Consider the following 17,238-nt stretch of genomic DNA (forward strand, 5'->3'; position numbering starts at 1 on the left):
AAGCCAGGTGCACCCCGACCGCCTGCCCACACTACTTAAGCCCCCCACCCCGGGACAGGGCGCATTCTGTCCCTGAGAGCTGGGGAGTCTGCACAGCCCAGGTAGGGGGGTCGGACAGCTGGCGGGGTGGGCACTGTGAGGACTCCTGGCTTAGAGTCCCTGGAGCCTGGAGGTGGTCCTGGGGGTGAAGGAGGAGATGGACTGAGGGCCTGGGGCTTGGAACCCCACTCTGGGTGGTCCCCGGCCCCCCACTTTGGGAGCAAAGGGCACCTCAGAACCTCCCTGTGCCAGTGCTGGCCGTGGCACCCAGAAACATGGGCTCTGGCAGGGGCTGAGAGTGAGCGGCAGAGCTGGGGGCAGGGTCTCCCAAGGCAGGGAAGCCAGAGAGCAGGGAGAGAACCAGGGGCAGAGGCTCACGTCCACGTCCATGTCCACGCAGGCAGGAGGCCAGTGCTGGGCCAGGGGATGGGGAAACAGGAGGGCATCCAGAAAACAGGGTCAAAGAGGGAAGAGCCCGTCCAGGGAGACTGTGCAGCCCCCAACAACCGGTTCCATCCAGATCCAGAGCGGAGAGCCTCACTCCTCAGCCCCACCCCCACCCCACGAGGCACCCTGGAACACCAGCAGGGTCTGCAGGCCCCCACCCACCCTCACCTGTGGCTCCCAGGAGGGCCTTGAACACGCAGAAGAAGCCGAGGAGCCGGAGCAGCCGCATGGGGCTCGGTGGGCACGGCCCGCAGAGGGGGCCGGGCCGGGACGGCAGGAGAGAGGCAGCCACGTTTGCACAGCGCACCTGGTCCCAGCAGAAAGTGATTATTGCTCTGGCCGGCCAGAGGGCCGAGCTGTACCTTTGCACTGCCCGCCTCCCCCCTCCCCTCTTCCCCTGTACCGGGAATCAGGAGTCGAGCAGTGGTAAGCGCACAAACCAGGAGGTGCCAGGTCCCCGAGCAGGCTGAACCCCGCCCTCAGCCGGCTAGGTCCCAGGGAGCCATTCCTGGCAGGGACACGGCCCCACCCCTGCCCCCTGCGGAGCAGACGCCAGCCCAGGCCTTGATCTCCGGGGTCTGGCTCTCAGTTTCAGGGCCACCAGCTGGGAAGAGGCTGGCACCTGGCTCCCTTCTTCTACCTGCTGTGCTGTTGTAATGGATGCTGGAGACAGCCCGGATGGGAGTGTTTGAATCCAAAGATATGGAATAATCATCATCAAGGAAGGCCTCACACACATGCCTTAGGAAGTGAGCGCAGTCGGCATAGTTTTATTGACATACACAGCTCCACACACATGCACCTGCTGCAGACTTGCTTCCAATGGGTGGTGATGTTAAGGGGGGGGGGGGGCTTCGAAGGGTTGGGGTCTACTGGGAGGTCCTTAGGTTACCCGAGGGCATACCCTGGAAGGGATTATGTTTCCTCTGCTGGGACCCTGAGTGAGTTCTTGGAAGAGCAGATAGTTTTAAAAGCCTAAGTCTCCCTCCCTCCTCCCGCATGGAGCTGGGGTCACTCCCTCCAGTACCTGCCGCCACCATCACTGCCTCCCACGACGTGACACAGCCCAGAGAGCCCTCATTGGGGCTGCACCGCTGCCGTGGCCGGGCTCCTGAACCCCTAGACTGAGCTAAAGACGCTTACGGAGGCAGCGTTTGCTGCAGGGGGTTAAGGTGCCGCTCAGGACCCCTGCATCCCCTGTGAGAGCGCCCGGCTCCTCCGCTCCCAATCCAGCTCCCTGCTAATGCGCGCCCTGGGAGGCAGCAGGGGAGGGCTCAGGTACTTGGGCCTCTGCCACCCATGGGGAAGACCCGGATGGAGTTCCGGGCTCCTGGCTTCAGCCTGGCGCAATCTTGTCTCTTGCAGCTCTTTGAGAAGTGAACCAGCAAATCCGTCTGTCCGTCTGCCCGCCCGACGTGTTTCTCTCACCTAAAAGCATCACGTCTGAAAAACAAGAATCCAACAGCGTGAATGTGAAGTTAGGTCCACGCATCCCCGAGGCCTGGGAAGAGGCTCTGTGGACAGAAGCCCTAGGAAGCGGCCAGGCCGAGGCGGCCAGGGCCAGAGGGGCGGACGGGCAGGGGAGTGCGGCAGAGGCAGCCAGAGAGCTTGGAGGGGCCGTGCTGCTCCCGGCTTCTGGGGACCCCGGGGCTCTTTATCCACTGGAGGGTTCCGAAATGGGAGGCGGTGAGACAGCAACCAAGCGTCCGGGGGCTGCATCACCCGTGCTGCCTGGGAGACGCTGGGGAGTGGGCAGAGGGGTCCTGGGATAGAGCCTGCAGGAGAGGTGGCCCCGCAGGGACAGACGGACCGGACACTCTTGGGGTCCCTAACACTTTGGACCACTTTGCCCTGGTAAGATATTTGTTTTCAAAAAGTGGTCTCCATGGAGACCATGGGAGCCACGCGGACTGGCCAAGGCTGAAGACGGAAGTGGAAGATTTGGGGGCTTTCCAACTTTTTTCCTTAATGGTCAAACCCCCCAAAATGCCTGTTGCTGCGCTGAGGATGTAGACGTGAAAGGGTCCCCGCCCCCTCTCCTGTCCCCCTCACCGGGCCTTGGTCTCAGCTGTCCCTGCACCCGCACGTCCTGCTCCACGTCACGTCTCCTCTCTCAGCCGGGAAAACCCTTCCCTCCGCTCTGCGCCTTCCTCACCTCCTCCAGGAAGCCAGGCCTCCCCCAGGTAAGCACCTGTGCATTCCTGGCAGCGAACGCAGGAGGGAGAGGCGGGGGTTTCCTCATCCTGCCTCGGAGTCCCTGCAGCCTCTCTTTGCCGCCTAGGGGGAACCCCCCACCCCCAGCTGGGAGAAGCAGACTGAGACAGAAGACGCCCCCAGGCCCCCGTCTGCAGGTTGAGACCCCCATCCCATCCCCCACTCCCCAGGTGGCTCCAGGGAGTCTTTAGGGTCCCAGCCAGAGCCCGGAGAGGCAGAGGTCGAAAGATGGGGGCTGAGGCCGGGCCAGTCATCGGAGACACCCAGGAGACACTAAAGTGGGAGTTGTGGGAAGGAGGGGTCCAGGGTCCCACCATTGTCCCTGGGATCCGAGGGAAGCCATGGACTCGGAGGAGTATAAGCTGGGACCACCCCCCAGTTGTCAAGGACATGGCCAGGGGTGGGAGGGGCAGGGAACAGGTCACTTGTTGTCCCCCAGGAGTAAGGAAGAGGAGGCTGGGGGGTTGGGCCATGAAGCCACGATCTGCACCTTGCCACTGTTGTCACCTATGGTGATGGGACCAGACCAGATGTCGTGGGTGGGGTGAGGGGTGTGGTGTGTGAGATAGCAGAGGAACCCTGATACTTGGCTTTGAGACAAGCGGAACCACCGAGGTCCCGTGGCTCCCAGCCTTTATCGCTTGTGCTGCTTGCCAGCTCCCTGCCACGCTGACCCCACGCCAGACCCCAGGGAGGGAAGGCAAATGTTTCCAACACTAGGACCTGGCAGAGGGTATGGCTACGGTCATCAGGATTCCACCAGCGCGTGCCTCAGTGGGTCAGGTCGCTGCCTACAGCGCCAGCCGACACGCCACATCTGAGCACCAGCCCAGGTCCCTGCTGCTCCACTTCTGATCCGGCTCCCTGTGAATGCACTCGGGAAAGCAGCAGATGTGGGAGACCCAGGGGGTGTTCCAAGCTCCTGGCTTCAGCCTGGCCCAGCCTGTGTGGGCCTTTGGGGAGTGAACCAGCAGATGAAAGAGCTCTTTGTCTCTCGGTCTCACCCTCTCTCCGTCGGTCTGCCTTTTAAATAAATAAATAAATAAATCCTTTAAAGACTGCACCAGTGACACTGGAAGGCAGGACGAAGCCCCTGGTGGAGACGGTCCCTAAGGAGCTAGGAGGCTCAGCCCCTGGGCTGGAGGGTGTTGGGAAATCACTCAGAGCTGAGTACACTACCACACTGGGGTCTTGGTGGTGGTGGGGCCGGGGGGGGGGGGGTCCTCCTAAGGTGGGGAGGCTGCGGAGCGGGGCGCTCCTGGGACCACCGGGAGCCGCACCACCAGCTGGATACAGGCAGGTGCCGGGCGTCCCAGGAAGTCCCAAGGACTCTCCTTATCTCAGCAGCTCAGAAGCTGCTGTGTCCGCACCGCCAGCCTCATCACCCTGGCGTGACAGGGCTGTGATGACACACCTGCCGGAGAAGACAGTAGGTGACAGAGCTGTTCTAGGAAAGCCCCGCCTTGTTCATGAATGCTCCACCCCCTCATTATGGGATCAAGTCAAGGGAAGAACCTCAGTCCCTCAGGCTGAAGCTCTCTCCCCATCTCTCCAGAACGCACCCAGCTTGCGACGCACCGCGGGCCCAGGTCGGGCTGCCTGCAACTCCAGCATCCCACGTGGGTGCCAGCTCCATCCGGGCCACTCCACTTGCTGTCCAGCTCCCTGCTGATGTGCCTGGGAGGGCAGTGGAGAGGGCCTAGTGCTTGTCCCCTGCACCCACGCGGGAGATGCAGATGGAGCTCCAGGCTCCTGGCTTCCGCTGACCCCGCCCCAGCTGTTGCAGCCATTTGGGGAGCAGGCCAGCGGATGGAAGATCTCTCCTGTCTCTCTGCCTATTAAATGAATAAATCTTTTTAAAGAAATGCATTTGGGGCCGGCGCCGTGGCTCACTAGGCTAATCCTCCGCCTTGCGGCGCCGGCACACCGGGTTCTAGTCCCGGTCGGGGCGCCGATCCTGTCCCGGTTGCCCCTCTTCCAGGCCAGCTCTCTGCTATGGCCAGGGAGTGCAGTGGAGGATGGCCCAAGTCCTTGGGCCCTGCACCTCATGGGAGACCAGGAGAAGCACCTGGCTCCTGCCATCGGATCAGCGCGGTGCACCGGCCGCAGCGCGCCTACCGCGGCGGCCATTGGAGGGTGAACCAACGGCAAAAGGAAGACCTTTCTCTCTGTCTCTCTCTCACTGTCCACTCTGCCTGTCCAAAAAAAAAAAAAAATGCATTCGGGGAGGTCCATAGCCACCACCTGCGCGATGACGTCCTACACTGGCTTGAGTCCCAGCTTCCTGCCATTGCACCTGTGAGGCAGCAAGCGACGGCCCAAGTGCCCGTGTGGCAGACCTGATGGAGCTCCAGGCTCCCAACCCAGCCTGGCCAGCCCCAGCTGCTGTAGCCATTTGGGGAGTGAATCAACAAATCGAAGCTCGCTCACTCTCTCTCTGACACTCTGCCTTTCAAATAAAAAAAATTGTTTTAAAGAATATGTCATAAGGAAATCTAAGATTTTCTATTGTACAGCAAAATCAAAACAAATGAATTATATATCAAATTCTTGTGAATAAGGGTTTTTATAACATAAATCTATCCAGTCCTAAAATTAATGTATACATTTTATGCAACTTTAATTTTAAAAAATCATGTGGCAGGTGCTGTGGTGTAGTGGGTAAAGCCCTGGCCTGAAGCACTGGCATCCCATATGGGCACTGGTTCAAGTTCCAGCTGCTCCACTTCCCATCCAGCTCTCTGCTATGGCCTGGGAAAGCAGAAGATGGCCCAAGTCCTTGGGCCCCTGCACCCACATGAGAGACCTGGAAGAAGCTCCTGGCTCCTGGCTTTGGATTGGTGCAGCTCCTGCCATTGCGGCCATTTGGGGAGTGAACCAGCAGATGGAAGACCTCGCTCGCTCGCTCTCTGCCTCTCTTTCTCTCTGTGTGTAACTCTTTCAAATAAATAAATCTTTAAAAATTTTTTTTATAACACCAGGACTGGTGCTGTGTTGTAGTAGGCTAAGCCTCTGCATGCAATGCTGGCATCCCATATGGGTGCTGGTTCGAGTCCCCACTGCTTTTAAGATTTATCTATTTGAAAGAGTTACACAGAGAGAGGAGAGGCAGAGAGAGAGAGAGAGAGAGAGAGAGAGAGGTATTCCATCCAATGGTTCACTCCCCAATTGGTGTATATGGGATGCTGGCACTCCAGGCCAGGGCGTTAACCCACTGCCCTACAGCGCCGGCCCCAAATAGATAAATCTTTAAAAAAAAAAAAAAAAGGTTGAATTTTTTTAAAGATTTATTTATTTGAAAGGCAGGGAGGCAGAGAGGGAGGGGGGGAAGGAAAGTGGGGGAAGTTGGAGAAGAGGGGGAGAGAAAGAGAGAGAGAGAGAGGTCTTTCATCTGCTGGTTCACTCCCCAAATGCCAGCAACAGCCCCAGATGGGACTATGCAAAGCCAGGAGCTAGGAGCTTCTTCCAGGTCTCCCACACAGGTAGAGAGGCCCAAGGACCCAGGCCATCTTCTACTGCTTTCCCAGGCCATAACAGAGAGCTGGATCAGGAAGTGAAGCAGCCAGGACTTGTACCAGAGCCCATATGGGATGCCGGCACTGCAGGCAGCGGCTCCAGGAGTACTATATATTTAAGATATATACTTAGGGCCAGCGCCGCGGCTCACTAGGCTAATCCTCCAACTGCGGTGCCAGTACTCAGGGTTCTTGTCCCAGTTGGGGTGCCGGATTCTGTTCCGGTTGCTCCTCTTCCAGGCCAGCTCTCTGCTGTGGCCCGGGAAGGCAGTGGAGGATGGCCCAAGTGCTTGGGCCCTGCACCCACATGGGAGAACAGGAGAAGCACCTGGCTCCTGGTTTCGGATTGGCGCAGTGCGCCGGCTGTAGCAGCCATTTGGGGGGTGAAGCAACGGAAGGAAGACCTTTCTCTCTCTCACTGGCTAACTCTGCTTGTCAAAAAAAAAAAAAAAAAAAAAAAAAAGGCTGGCGCTGTGGCTTAACAGGCTAATCCTCCACCTTGCAGCGCCGGCACACCGGGTTCTAGTCCCGGTCGGGGCGCCGGATTCTATCCCGGTTGCCCCTCTTCCAGGCCAGCTCTCTGCTATGGCCCAGGAAGGCAGTGGAGGATGACCCAAATCCTTGGGCCCTGCACCCGCATGGGAGACCAGGAGAAGCACCTGGCTCCTGGCTTCAGATCAGCGAGATGCGCCAGCCGCAGCGGCCATTGGAGGGTGAACCAATGGCAAAAGGAAGACCTGTCTCTTTGTCTCTCTCTCTCTATCCACTCTGCCTGTCAAAAAAAAAAAAAAAAGATATATACTTGGGTCTGGCACTGTGGCACAGTGGGTTAAGCCCCAGCCTGCTGTGCTGGCATCCCATATGCATACTGGTTCCCATATGGGGGGCACATCCCATATGCATATGCTGCTCCACTTCTGATCCAGCTCTCTTCTGTGGCCTAGGAAAGCAGTAGAAGATGACCCAAGTCCTTGAGCCCCTGCACCCATGTGGGAGACCCAGAAGAAACTCCTGGCTCCTGGCTTCGGATCAACTCAGCTCTGGCCACTGCAGCCATCTGGGGAGTGAATCAGCTTGAGAGAGGGAAGGAGGGCCGGGGGCCGAGACAGCTGGCCGGCTTCTGTCTGCGAGGTGGCTCCATGCACTGCCATTTCTGATTCCAGTAAGAACCAACAGCCCCATAAACATAAGCATGGGGCTTATCTTCTGAGATGAGACGCTCACGGTGAACCAGAGCGATGAACACCATCTTTTATGGATTTACGAGTTTAAGAAAATCTCAAGAAAGCTTGTGCAAACATTCCTCACACGTTCCCCAGATGGCATAAAAGGAACTCCTGGCCAGCGCCGCAGCTCAATAGGCTAATCCTCCGCCTAGCGGCACCGGCACACCGGGTTCTAGTCCCGGTCGGGGCGCCGGATTCTGTCCCGGTTGCCCCTCTTCCAGGCCAGCTCTCTGCTGTGGCCAGGGAGTGCAGTGGAGGATGGCCCAAGTGCTTGGGCCCTGCACCCCATGGGAGACCAGGAGAAGCACCTGGCTCCTGCCATCGGATCAGCGCGGTGCGCCGGCCGCAGCGCACCGGCCACGGCGGCCATTGGAGGGTGAACCAACAGCAAAGGAAGACCTTTCTCTGTCTCTCTCACTGTCTACTCTGCCTGTCAAAAAAAAAAAAAAAAAAAAAAAGGAACTCCGGCTCACCCAAAGCACTCTTCTTAAGGTTCAGCAAAACGCTGGTGGGTCAGGGAGATGCCGCGAACTTCCTCGTCTGGACATCAGGAGGTGCTGCCAACCCCAGCCCGCCCAGGTGACCCACCAGGGGGCAGCTCGGGGGGGGGGGGGGGGGACAGGTCCGCTTCATGAACGACCACGCACACTTTTTAAAGGGCAGGCAGAGGGGGCATAGCTAAATCAGGGCAACACTGATTCTATAGGATAAAGCTGTATCGGGGCCGCTGTGCGTCTCCAATCAGCTTGAAGGTCACGTAGGCGACGGTAGCTTCCCAGGTGGTCCTAAGGGGCCTGGGCGCACCCGGGAACTGTTTACCTGGGAGCTGGGGGGTGGGGAAGTGCCTGGGGCTCCCGGCCTGCCAGCAGTCAGGTTGAGGGGTCCTTGGGGGGGCATGGTGCACCCTGCTCTCAACCCTCTGCACGGGCAGGGCGGGCAGGCTCCCCACCAGGTCCAGGGTCACCCACGTTGCTGCTTCCAAACCCTTGCTTTTGTTTGCTTGCTTTCTGGTTGGTAAAGTTGTTCCTTAAACAAGAGCAGGGCTGCATATCCGGCCTAGTGGTTAAGACGCTCGCGTCCCACAGCAGAGGGCCTGGGTCTGAAGCCCAGCCGTGGCCCCTGCTGCAGCTGCCTGCTAATGGGAGGCGGTGGTGATGGCCCAAGTAATTGGCCGTGGCACACCTGGATCAAGTTCCCGGCTCCTGGCTTCAGCTGGGACCCAGTCTCCGTAGTGCTGGGCATTACGGGAGCAAGCCAGCTGGTAGGAGCCCCGCCCCCCTCCCCACCCCTCCCCTCCCCTGTGCCGGAGCCAGTGTTGTGCAGCAGGGATCTGAGCCTCTGTGCCGGCATCCCCTATAGGCATCAGTTCAAGTCCCGGCTGCTCCACTTCTGATCCAGCTCCCTGCTAATGACCGGGGAAAGCAGTAGAAGATGGCCCAAGTGCTCGGGCCCCTACACCCACGTGGGAGACCCAGAAGAAGCTCCTGGCTTTTGTCTGGCCCAGCCCTGGCCATTGCAGCCATTTGGGGAGTGAGCCAGTGGACGGAAGATGGATTTCTCTCTCTCTCTCTGTCTCCCCCTCCCCATCCAGCCCGTATATATAACTCTGCCTTCCAAATACATTAAAAAAATTTTTTTTAATTGACTTAGCTTTAAAGATAAAAGTCCTTAAGTTCCTGGTTCCATCCTCTGCCGCGGGTGTGGTCTGTGTGTGGGGTTCCAGTTGCCTCCAGCACTTAGACTGAATCCATGGCTCTGGCTGACCCTTGCTTCCTGCTTGTGCGGAACTTCAAAACCAGCCAGGGAGAAAGGCGAGTTCCTCTCCCAGCCTCCCCTGGGCAGGCGCCCGGCCTCGGGCACCACGGAGCCCCACAACCTCCTATCTTCCTAGGAAGGTGTCAGAGTTTTCCAGGGTCCTGGCGCCGGCCTCTCACGCCCTTCCACATCTTTGTCAGTTTGTTACTCGCACAGCTGTTGGCACTGCCTCAAGTAGCCTACGCCTGAACAGTTGCTACTTATTGTTCTTTTTAAACCCAGAGCCACAGAGAGAGAGAGAGAGTTTCCACAGGTTAACTCAGCCAATACCCTCATTGGCCTGGGCTGGGGCTGGGGCTGGGGCTGGAGTTGAGCCAGGAACCCAACCCAGGTCTCCCACGTGGGCAGCAGGAACCCGATGACTTTGGCTGTCTCCCAGGGTCTGCGCCAACAGGAAGCAGGGATGGGGAGAAGAGCCGTGACTCCGGTGTGGGACCCGGGCATCCCAGGCCAGGTGCCCACCCCACATGGCCCAGGTCTGTAATAGCCAGCAACTGCCAGTCCCTCCGTGAGAACAAGTCCAGTCCTGCTGTCTTCACGCAGCGTGCGGCATTTCATAACGAGAGTCAGTGAAGAATGAGGAAGTCCCTTTACCAACCTGGAATTCTCCCTCCGAGAAATAGAATAAAAAAAAAAAAAGAAAAGAAAAGAAAAGGGCAGGGCAGGCCAAGGTCGTGGCCAGGGTGCGGCAGTTTCTGTAAAAAGCAGAGCTGGGGGCAGAGCACCGTCCACTGACAGATACACAGTCCTGGACCGGCAGACATGAAACAGGCCGAGGACACGTCCACTTTATACGTTTTGGATTTTAGGAATTCATCAACTGTTCAGATAAATAAAACAGAACTTAGGGGCTGGCACTGTGGCATAGTGGGCTAAGCCTCCACCTGCAGTGCCGGCATCCCATAAGGACACCAGTTCGAGTCCCAGCTGCTCCACTTCCGATCCAGCTCTCTGCTATGGCCTGGGAAATCAGCAGGAGACGGCCAAGTGGTTGGGACCCTGCACCCACATGGGAGGCGGGGAAGAAGCTCCTGGCCTAGCCTTGGTCATGGCGGCCCTCTGGGGAGTGAACCAGCAAACAGAAGACCCCTCTGCCTGTCCCCCCGCCCTGGCTGTAACTCTTCCGCAGTTCTCATCCAAAGTCCAGGTCCAAGGTTTGCAGCTTCCCGGACGCAGTCATCGGCTGTCAGTATCAGTTTTGCTTTCCTGCGGGTGACATGCGGTGGCAGCAGGACCTGCCCCAGGGCCGAGCGGCAAGCCGGAGCTCAGGGAGGTACAAAGTGCTCAGGGCGGGGCTGCTGCCCCACACCGGGACGCTCACCGAGGGGCCACAGCTGGCACCCTCGCCATCCCTGGGCCGAGCAGGGGAATCCAGGAGGTCCTCCCCACATCGGCACTGTCCCCTCAGTCCCAGACTCGGTGTCCCTGGGGAGCACAGCCAGGGTCACGTAAGGATAAGGACCCTGCGCTTCCGGCGTGGCTGTCACTCGGCCACCTGCCACCAGTGCGCCAGCCAGGAGCGGCTGGGAACATTCTCAGGAGCTCCCTGGGTGTCAAACACTGATCGCACCCCCTGGGCCACCAGCTGTTCCCAAGAAGTCACCCAAGACGCCTAGCTAATGTGTAAACCGAAACCCTCGTCAGGGTTTGGCGGGACCTCGGGACCTCAGCGGGCAGCGGGCCAGGGCTGTGTGTGGGGTCAGGATTCCCAAAGGCTCCTGCCGCCAAGTGGGTGGTGGGATCGGGGGTGACTTGGAGCTCAGTTCAGTGGCAGGGATCAGGACCTGCAGAACCCCTGGGCAGAACCCCTGGGCAGAACGAACCCGAGCACAGGGCCCTGCCCCCCGCCTCCCCACCCCCCGCTAGAAAACAGCCTCAGAAAGCCAGGCGGCTGCGTGACACCCTGGGAACGGCCCAGCGCAGTCAACACAGCGGTGGTGAGAAAGTGAGAGCCTCCGGGGGCCATGGTGTGACACCCACAACATCAGCAGAGGAGGAAGAGGCGTCGACAGGACAGAGGAGCCCCGAGGGGACACGCCCCCTCCCGTGGGAAATGACACAGCTGGGACCAGCAGGGGACCCAGGAAACCCTGGGAAAGAGGGAGGAGGGGGTCCTCCCGGTGCCTGCTGCCAACTCCGCCCGCCTAAGGGGGTTCCCGTGCCTCCCCAGGTACCCCCAGGCTCAGGCAGGGACCACCCAGGCCAGAGCCCAGGCTCTGGTTTGCTCCCTAAATGCGCATTCCAGCCAGGGCCGGGAGCTGGGAACTCAATCCAGGCCTCCCACACGCGTGGCAGGAACCTGGCTCCCTGAGCCATCACCCCCAGGAAGCTGGACTCAGAAGTGGAGGTGGGGCTGGAACCCCGGCACCCAGATGCGGGGTGTGGGTGTCCTAACCACTGCCCTAAACTCCTGAGCAGTGAGGCGTGCGAGCAGGGGCAAGTTGATAGATCCGAAATCTTTATTTACTTTCTTTTTATTTAAAAGAGGGAGAGAGAGATTGTCCACCTCCTGGCTCACTCCCCAGGGCAGGCCAGAAGCCAGGGGCAGGGGCAGCTAGGAGCCAGGAGCTCCTTCCAGGGCTCCCACGTGGGCAGCTGGGACCCAAGGACTTATGACTGCAATGGCCAGGACTGGGCCAGGCTGAAGCCAGGAGCCAGGAGCTTCTTCCGGGTCTCCTGTGGGGGTGCAGGGGCCCATGAACTTGGGCCATCTTATGCTGCTCTCCCAGGCCATTAGCAGGGAGCTGGTTCAGAAGTGGAGCAGCTGGGACTCGAACCAGCACCCATACGGGATGCCGGCACTGCAGGCAGTGGCTTTACCTGCTGCGCCACGATGCCAGCTCCCAAGCTGCATCAGCTGCCGTGCCGTGCGCCCACCGAAAGGTTTCATTCATGCACTGAGGCCAGAGCGGTATCTTAGAGTTTGGCAGGCAGAGGCCAACCCGCGGTCCTGCTCCCCCTCCGGCCTGAAATCAGGACAAACTTTAGCTGGGTTCACGCCATCCAAAACACACACTCCACTGCCAAACGGTCAGTTCTAACGTTCAGATTATGTTTCAGCAAGCAGGATGTAACTCTAAGATTTCCAGGAAATGTCCTTAGTGGGGTGGAAAGCAATGTCCCTCTTCAGCCCTCCCTCCTTCCGGCTGGCTGGAACGCAAATGTGATGGCTGCTGCTCCAGCCGCCACCTTACACCATGTAGTGGCAGCCACACACTGCAGATGGTGGAGCAGTAAGATGCAGAAGTCAGTCCCTAGGTACCCATGGAGGCGGGAAGGGGGGTTCCAAGTCCCCCATGGACACCAAAATCCACCGATGTGCAAATCCCTTACACAAATGATGTAGCCTTTGCATATAACCTACACGAACACAACACCTACAACTAGTTCACTCGTGGGGACCCAGGTGGAGTTCCAGACTCCTGGGGTCAGCCTGGCCACGTCCCAGCCATTTCGGACATTTGATGAGTGAACCAGCAGATGGACCATCTCTCTCTCTTTCTGGAACTGTGCCTTTCAAGTAAATAAATAAATCTTCAAAGAGAATTCTGGGGCTGGCGCGTGGCTTAACAGGCTGATCCTCCGCCTTGCGGCGCCGACACACCGGGTTCTAGTCCCGGTCAGGGGCGCCGGATTCTATCCCGGTTGCCCCTCTTCCAGGCCAGCTCTCTGCTATGGCCCGGGAAGGCAGTGGAGGATGGCCCAAGTCCTTGGGCCCTGCACCCGCATGGGAGACCAGGAGAAGCACCTGGCTCCTGGCTTCAGATCAGCGAGATTCACCGGCCGCAGCGGCCATTGGAGGGTGAACCAACGGCAAAAAGGAAGACCTTTCTCTCTGTCTCTCTCTCTCACTGTCGACTCTGCCTGTCAAAACAAACAAAGAGAATTCTGGGTAAAGGAACCTGGTGCCCGGCACAGCACAGCACCAATCCGGCATGGCCAACCTCTGGGTCTCCTTTATGTGAGAGAAACACCCGTTACATCGTCAATTCCTATTGTTGCGTTGTGTCTCACACAGCCAAATTGAATCCTGTTTTCTTTTTTCTTTTTTCATTTTAGTTGAAAAGCAGAGCAAGGGACAAACATGGGTTGACTCCCCCAGACGCCTCCAACAGCCAGGGTTGGGCCAGCCGAAGCCAGGCAGGCGGCAGGGGCGCCAGTACTGCAGCCATCACCCACCTCCTCCCTGGGTGGGCGTGAGCAGGAAGCTGGATTCGGAAGGAGAGCTGGGACTCAAATCCCGACGTGAGACCCACATGTCCAAGAGGCGGCTCAGCAGCAGGCACTGCTGCGCAGTGGGCTAAGCCTCTGCCTATATGGGCGCCGGTTCAAGTCCCTGCTGCTCCTCTTCCGATCCAGCACTCTGCTATGGCCTGGGAAAGCAACAGAAGATGGCCCAAGTCCTTGGGCCCCTGCACCTGCATGGGAAACCTGGAAGAAGCTCCTGGCTCCTGGCTTCGGATGGGCCCAGCTCTGGCCATTGTGGCCATTTGGGGAGTGAACCAGCGGATGGAAGACCTCTCTCTGTGTGTGTCTACAACTCTACCTCTCAAATAAATAAATAAAATCTTAAAAAATAAACAAAGAGGCTGCACATCTGCTCCTGAGCAGCATCTTAATCAATGAGCACAGGAAATGAGAAGCCCTTTTGTTAGCTGGGGTGGAGCAAGGACCAAAGAGAAGTGGGGGTTCCCTATGCTCACCACGGTGGTGAAATAGGAGAAAAGAGGGGGTGTTCTCTGCATTGGTGGAGAAAGCAAGGACCAACCCCTGGACAAACACAGGGAAAGCAAAGATGTCCCTATAGCGACACCTGGAGAGGAGACGCTGGGAGAGTCACAGACAGCCAGGAGAGGTGCCCGTGTGGACAAAGATTGGGGAGACAGTCAAGGTCAGAACACAGGGACCGTTCCTGGAAATTCTATCCACTTCTATGACCAGGCTCAAATCCTCAGCCAGGTCTTCCAGCTAGTTCTTTTCTTTTCTTTTTTTTTTTTTTTTCTTTTCATCTTACCTGAAAAAGAGAGAGAGAGAGAGAGATCTTCCAACTGCTGGTTCACTCCCCAAATGCCCACAACAGGCAGGGTTGGGCTAGGTCAAAGCCAGGAGCCCAGAGCTCAATTTGGGTCTCCCACATGGATGGCCGAGGCAGGGACCCAAGTATTTGCTGTGACATCTGCTGCCCCCGAGGGTGTCCATTAGCTGGACACCGTATCAGAAGGGGAGCCGGAACTCAAACCGGGTGCTCAGGTATGCCGTGCGGGGGTCCCAAGCACCATGCACACCCTGTACTCCTGAGGACCTCACACAGCCCAGGGCTCCCCGGGAGGGCTGTGTTAAGTCTAACCTCGGGAGCACTTTGTCCAACATTTTCCCTCGTGTGGCACTCAGGGGACTGCCCAGGGACCTTGCCTCCCCCAACACCAAACACATCAGCCCCCACGCTGACACATCCAATCCCCTCGGGAGCCCCCGCCAGCGCCCTGGGGATCTCCCCACACCCGCACCCTTCATCCTGGCACTGCTCATTGGAAACTCTCTAAGAGCAGATTTTTCGTTCTCAAACAATCTGGAGACAAACAGCTGAAGATGCACCTGCCGCTCCAGCCGGCTCGCAGCTGCCTAAAAGAGGGTCGACTGGGCGGGACTTCCAACAGCTCCTCCCTTCTCCCCCGCCCCCCAGGACTCCAAGAGGCCCCTGCAGGAGCAGGACACCCTCGTGGACCCCAGCCCCCTCCCTTCCTCCAGGTCGGCCTGCCCAGTCCCCTGCTCTCCATGGCTCCCCGAGGCCTCCTCGCTCCCCACGGCAATCCTCTGATGAGCCCGGTCCCAACACCCACTGTCCAACCCGCTGGCCCCCAGCCACAGCCCCCCTGCCTGCCCTTCAGGGAGCTGGTCCAGGGCGCCCGGTCTGACCAGTGGGGCGACCTCAACCAGCAGGGCCAGGACGCCCAAGGGCAGACGTGGGATGCCTCGGAGTCCGGGCAGGGGACGTGGGGAAGGGAGGGCGAGGGTCCACCGCCCCGACGCCCCCTAGCCCGCGCGGGTCTCGGGGCCCAGAGCCGCCGCCTCTGGTGCCACCTAGCGGCCGCCGCCTGCTAACGGAGCGCGGACCAAGCGCGGGTGTCCAGGCCTGCGGGGCCGCCTCCAGCGGGGCGGGCGGACGGGCTGGTGGAGAGCGCGCCTGGCTTGGAGAGCCGGGAACCGGGGGGAACCCCGCACCCTCCGCGAGACTCCACGAGAGACCCCGCACCCCCGCTCCTTAGCCGCCACGGACTGGCGCCCAAGGCGCAGCGGTCAGCGCGGTGGCTAGGGCGAGCGTGCGCGCGCGCGCTCGCCGCACGCAGCGCCCCGCATCGCCGCACGCGCGCGCACGCACGCCCCGGGGCTCGTCCGCGTCGGCCGCTCTTCTACCGCTTCGGCCCGCGGGCTCGCGAGCCAGGCCCCCCGGGGGAGAGCAGGGGCTGTGGCGCGGCGAACGCGCATGGGCACCGCGCGGCTCACGGTGGCCACGGCCACCTCGGGCGTGGGGCCGGCGCCGCGGCATCCCCGGTCCCCAAGCGGGGGCGACCCCTGGAGGGCGGGGCACGGGGGTCGGTGCGGCGCCGGCCCCTCGGAGCGGGCTGGGGGCCGCCGGCGCCTGGCCGCTCCCACCTGACGGCCGGCGCAGCCAATGAAAGCCTGGCCTGGTGATGTCATGGCTCGGCTGGACCCTCGTGACGAAAGTCCGACCTGTCAAGGGACCGGCGCGAGCCCACCCGCGGGGCTTCCGGAAGTTTCCACTGCGGCGGCGGAGCGAGGCCTCGCCCGCAGCTCTGCGCGCGCCCCTGCGATGGCCTCCCTGGGTGTCCCCGGGTCACCCCTTCCTCCCCGCTCCGGGGGACCCCCTAATTTCCACGCTGCGACCCGCTCCACGACTCTACACCCACCGGTGTCCCGCGCCCCCAGCGGCGTCCCAGGTCACCTGCCCACGGGGGCCACCCGGACACTCGGGGGTCCTCGGCCTCACGTTGGCGCGCCGCGGCCGTCGCCGTCCGTCCGTCCGTCCGCCCGCTGGGCGCGCTCTGCCCGCCTGCTGTCGCGTGCGCGCCCGCCCCGCCGCGGCGCGGCCCCGGGTCGCGTCCGTCACTCCGGTCTGTCTGTCCGTCGGCGTCCAGGCCGCGGGGTCCCGGCCCCGAGGGGCGGGGGCCGGGGCGGCGGGAGGGGCGGGGGCGGAGCCGGGGGCGGGGGCGGGCGGGGGCGCCGCGGCCCGGAGGGTGTGTGTGCGGGGGGCCGCAGGCGGCGGCTGTCAGAGTCGGCTCAGCCTGCGCCGGGGAACCTCGCCGCCTCCAGCTCCCGGCGCGGCCCGGCCGCCTCAGGTGAGCCCCCGCCCCGGCCCGCGGCCCCCTGCGCCCCCCGCGGGACCGAGGCCCCCACGCGGGACGCCCCCCGCCGCCGCCGCCGCCGCCGCCGCCGCGCGCCCATCCCCGACTCGTCCCGCGCCGGCGCGCGCTCACCGACGACCCGCGGGCCGGCCGCCGCCTCTCCGCTGCGATGCCTGCGGGGACCCCCGTGCGCCCCGCGCCCCCCAGGTTGGAGCCACGGGCAGACGCCCCCTGTTTGGGGCAGAATCCGAGCTGCGCAGGCTCCTGGCGCCCGGCTAGGGCCCCCCCACCCTCCCAACACGAGCGCTACGACCCCAGCGCCCCTGCGCAGCGCCCCGCCAAGGCCCAGGACCCCCGCCTGCGGAGACCCCCGTCTCTGTTCGGGGGAAGAGGAGGCTTGGCGGAAGCCCCGAGTTATAATTAGCCCCGCTCGGGTTTCCGAGTTAATCTCCGGCGGCAGCAGCACCCGCTGGGCGCAGAGGCTGGGCGAGGGGTGACCGCCGGGAGAGGGGGGAGTTCCGACCCGGGGAATTTTGATCCCTTGGCTGGAGGCGCCGGAACCGCAGCAGCTGCCGCCCCGAAATAGCGCCCCTGCCTCTGCAGCCGGGGATCTCCGGC

This window comes from Lepus europaeus, chromosome 21 (assembly GCF_033115175.1).
Source record: "Lepus europaeus isolate LE1 chromosome 21, mLepTim1.pri, whole genome shotgun sequence".
Taxonomy (NCBI): domain Eukaryota; kingdom Metazoa; phylum Chordata; class Mammalia; order Lagomorpha; family Leporidae; genus Lepus; species Lepus europaeus.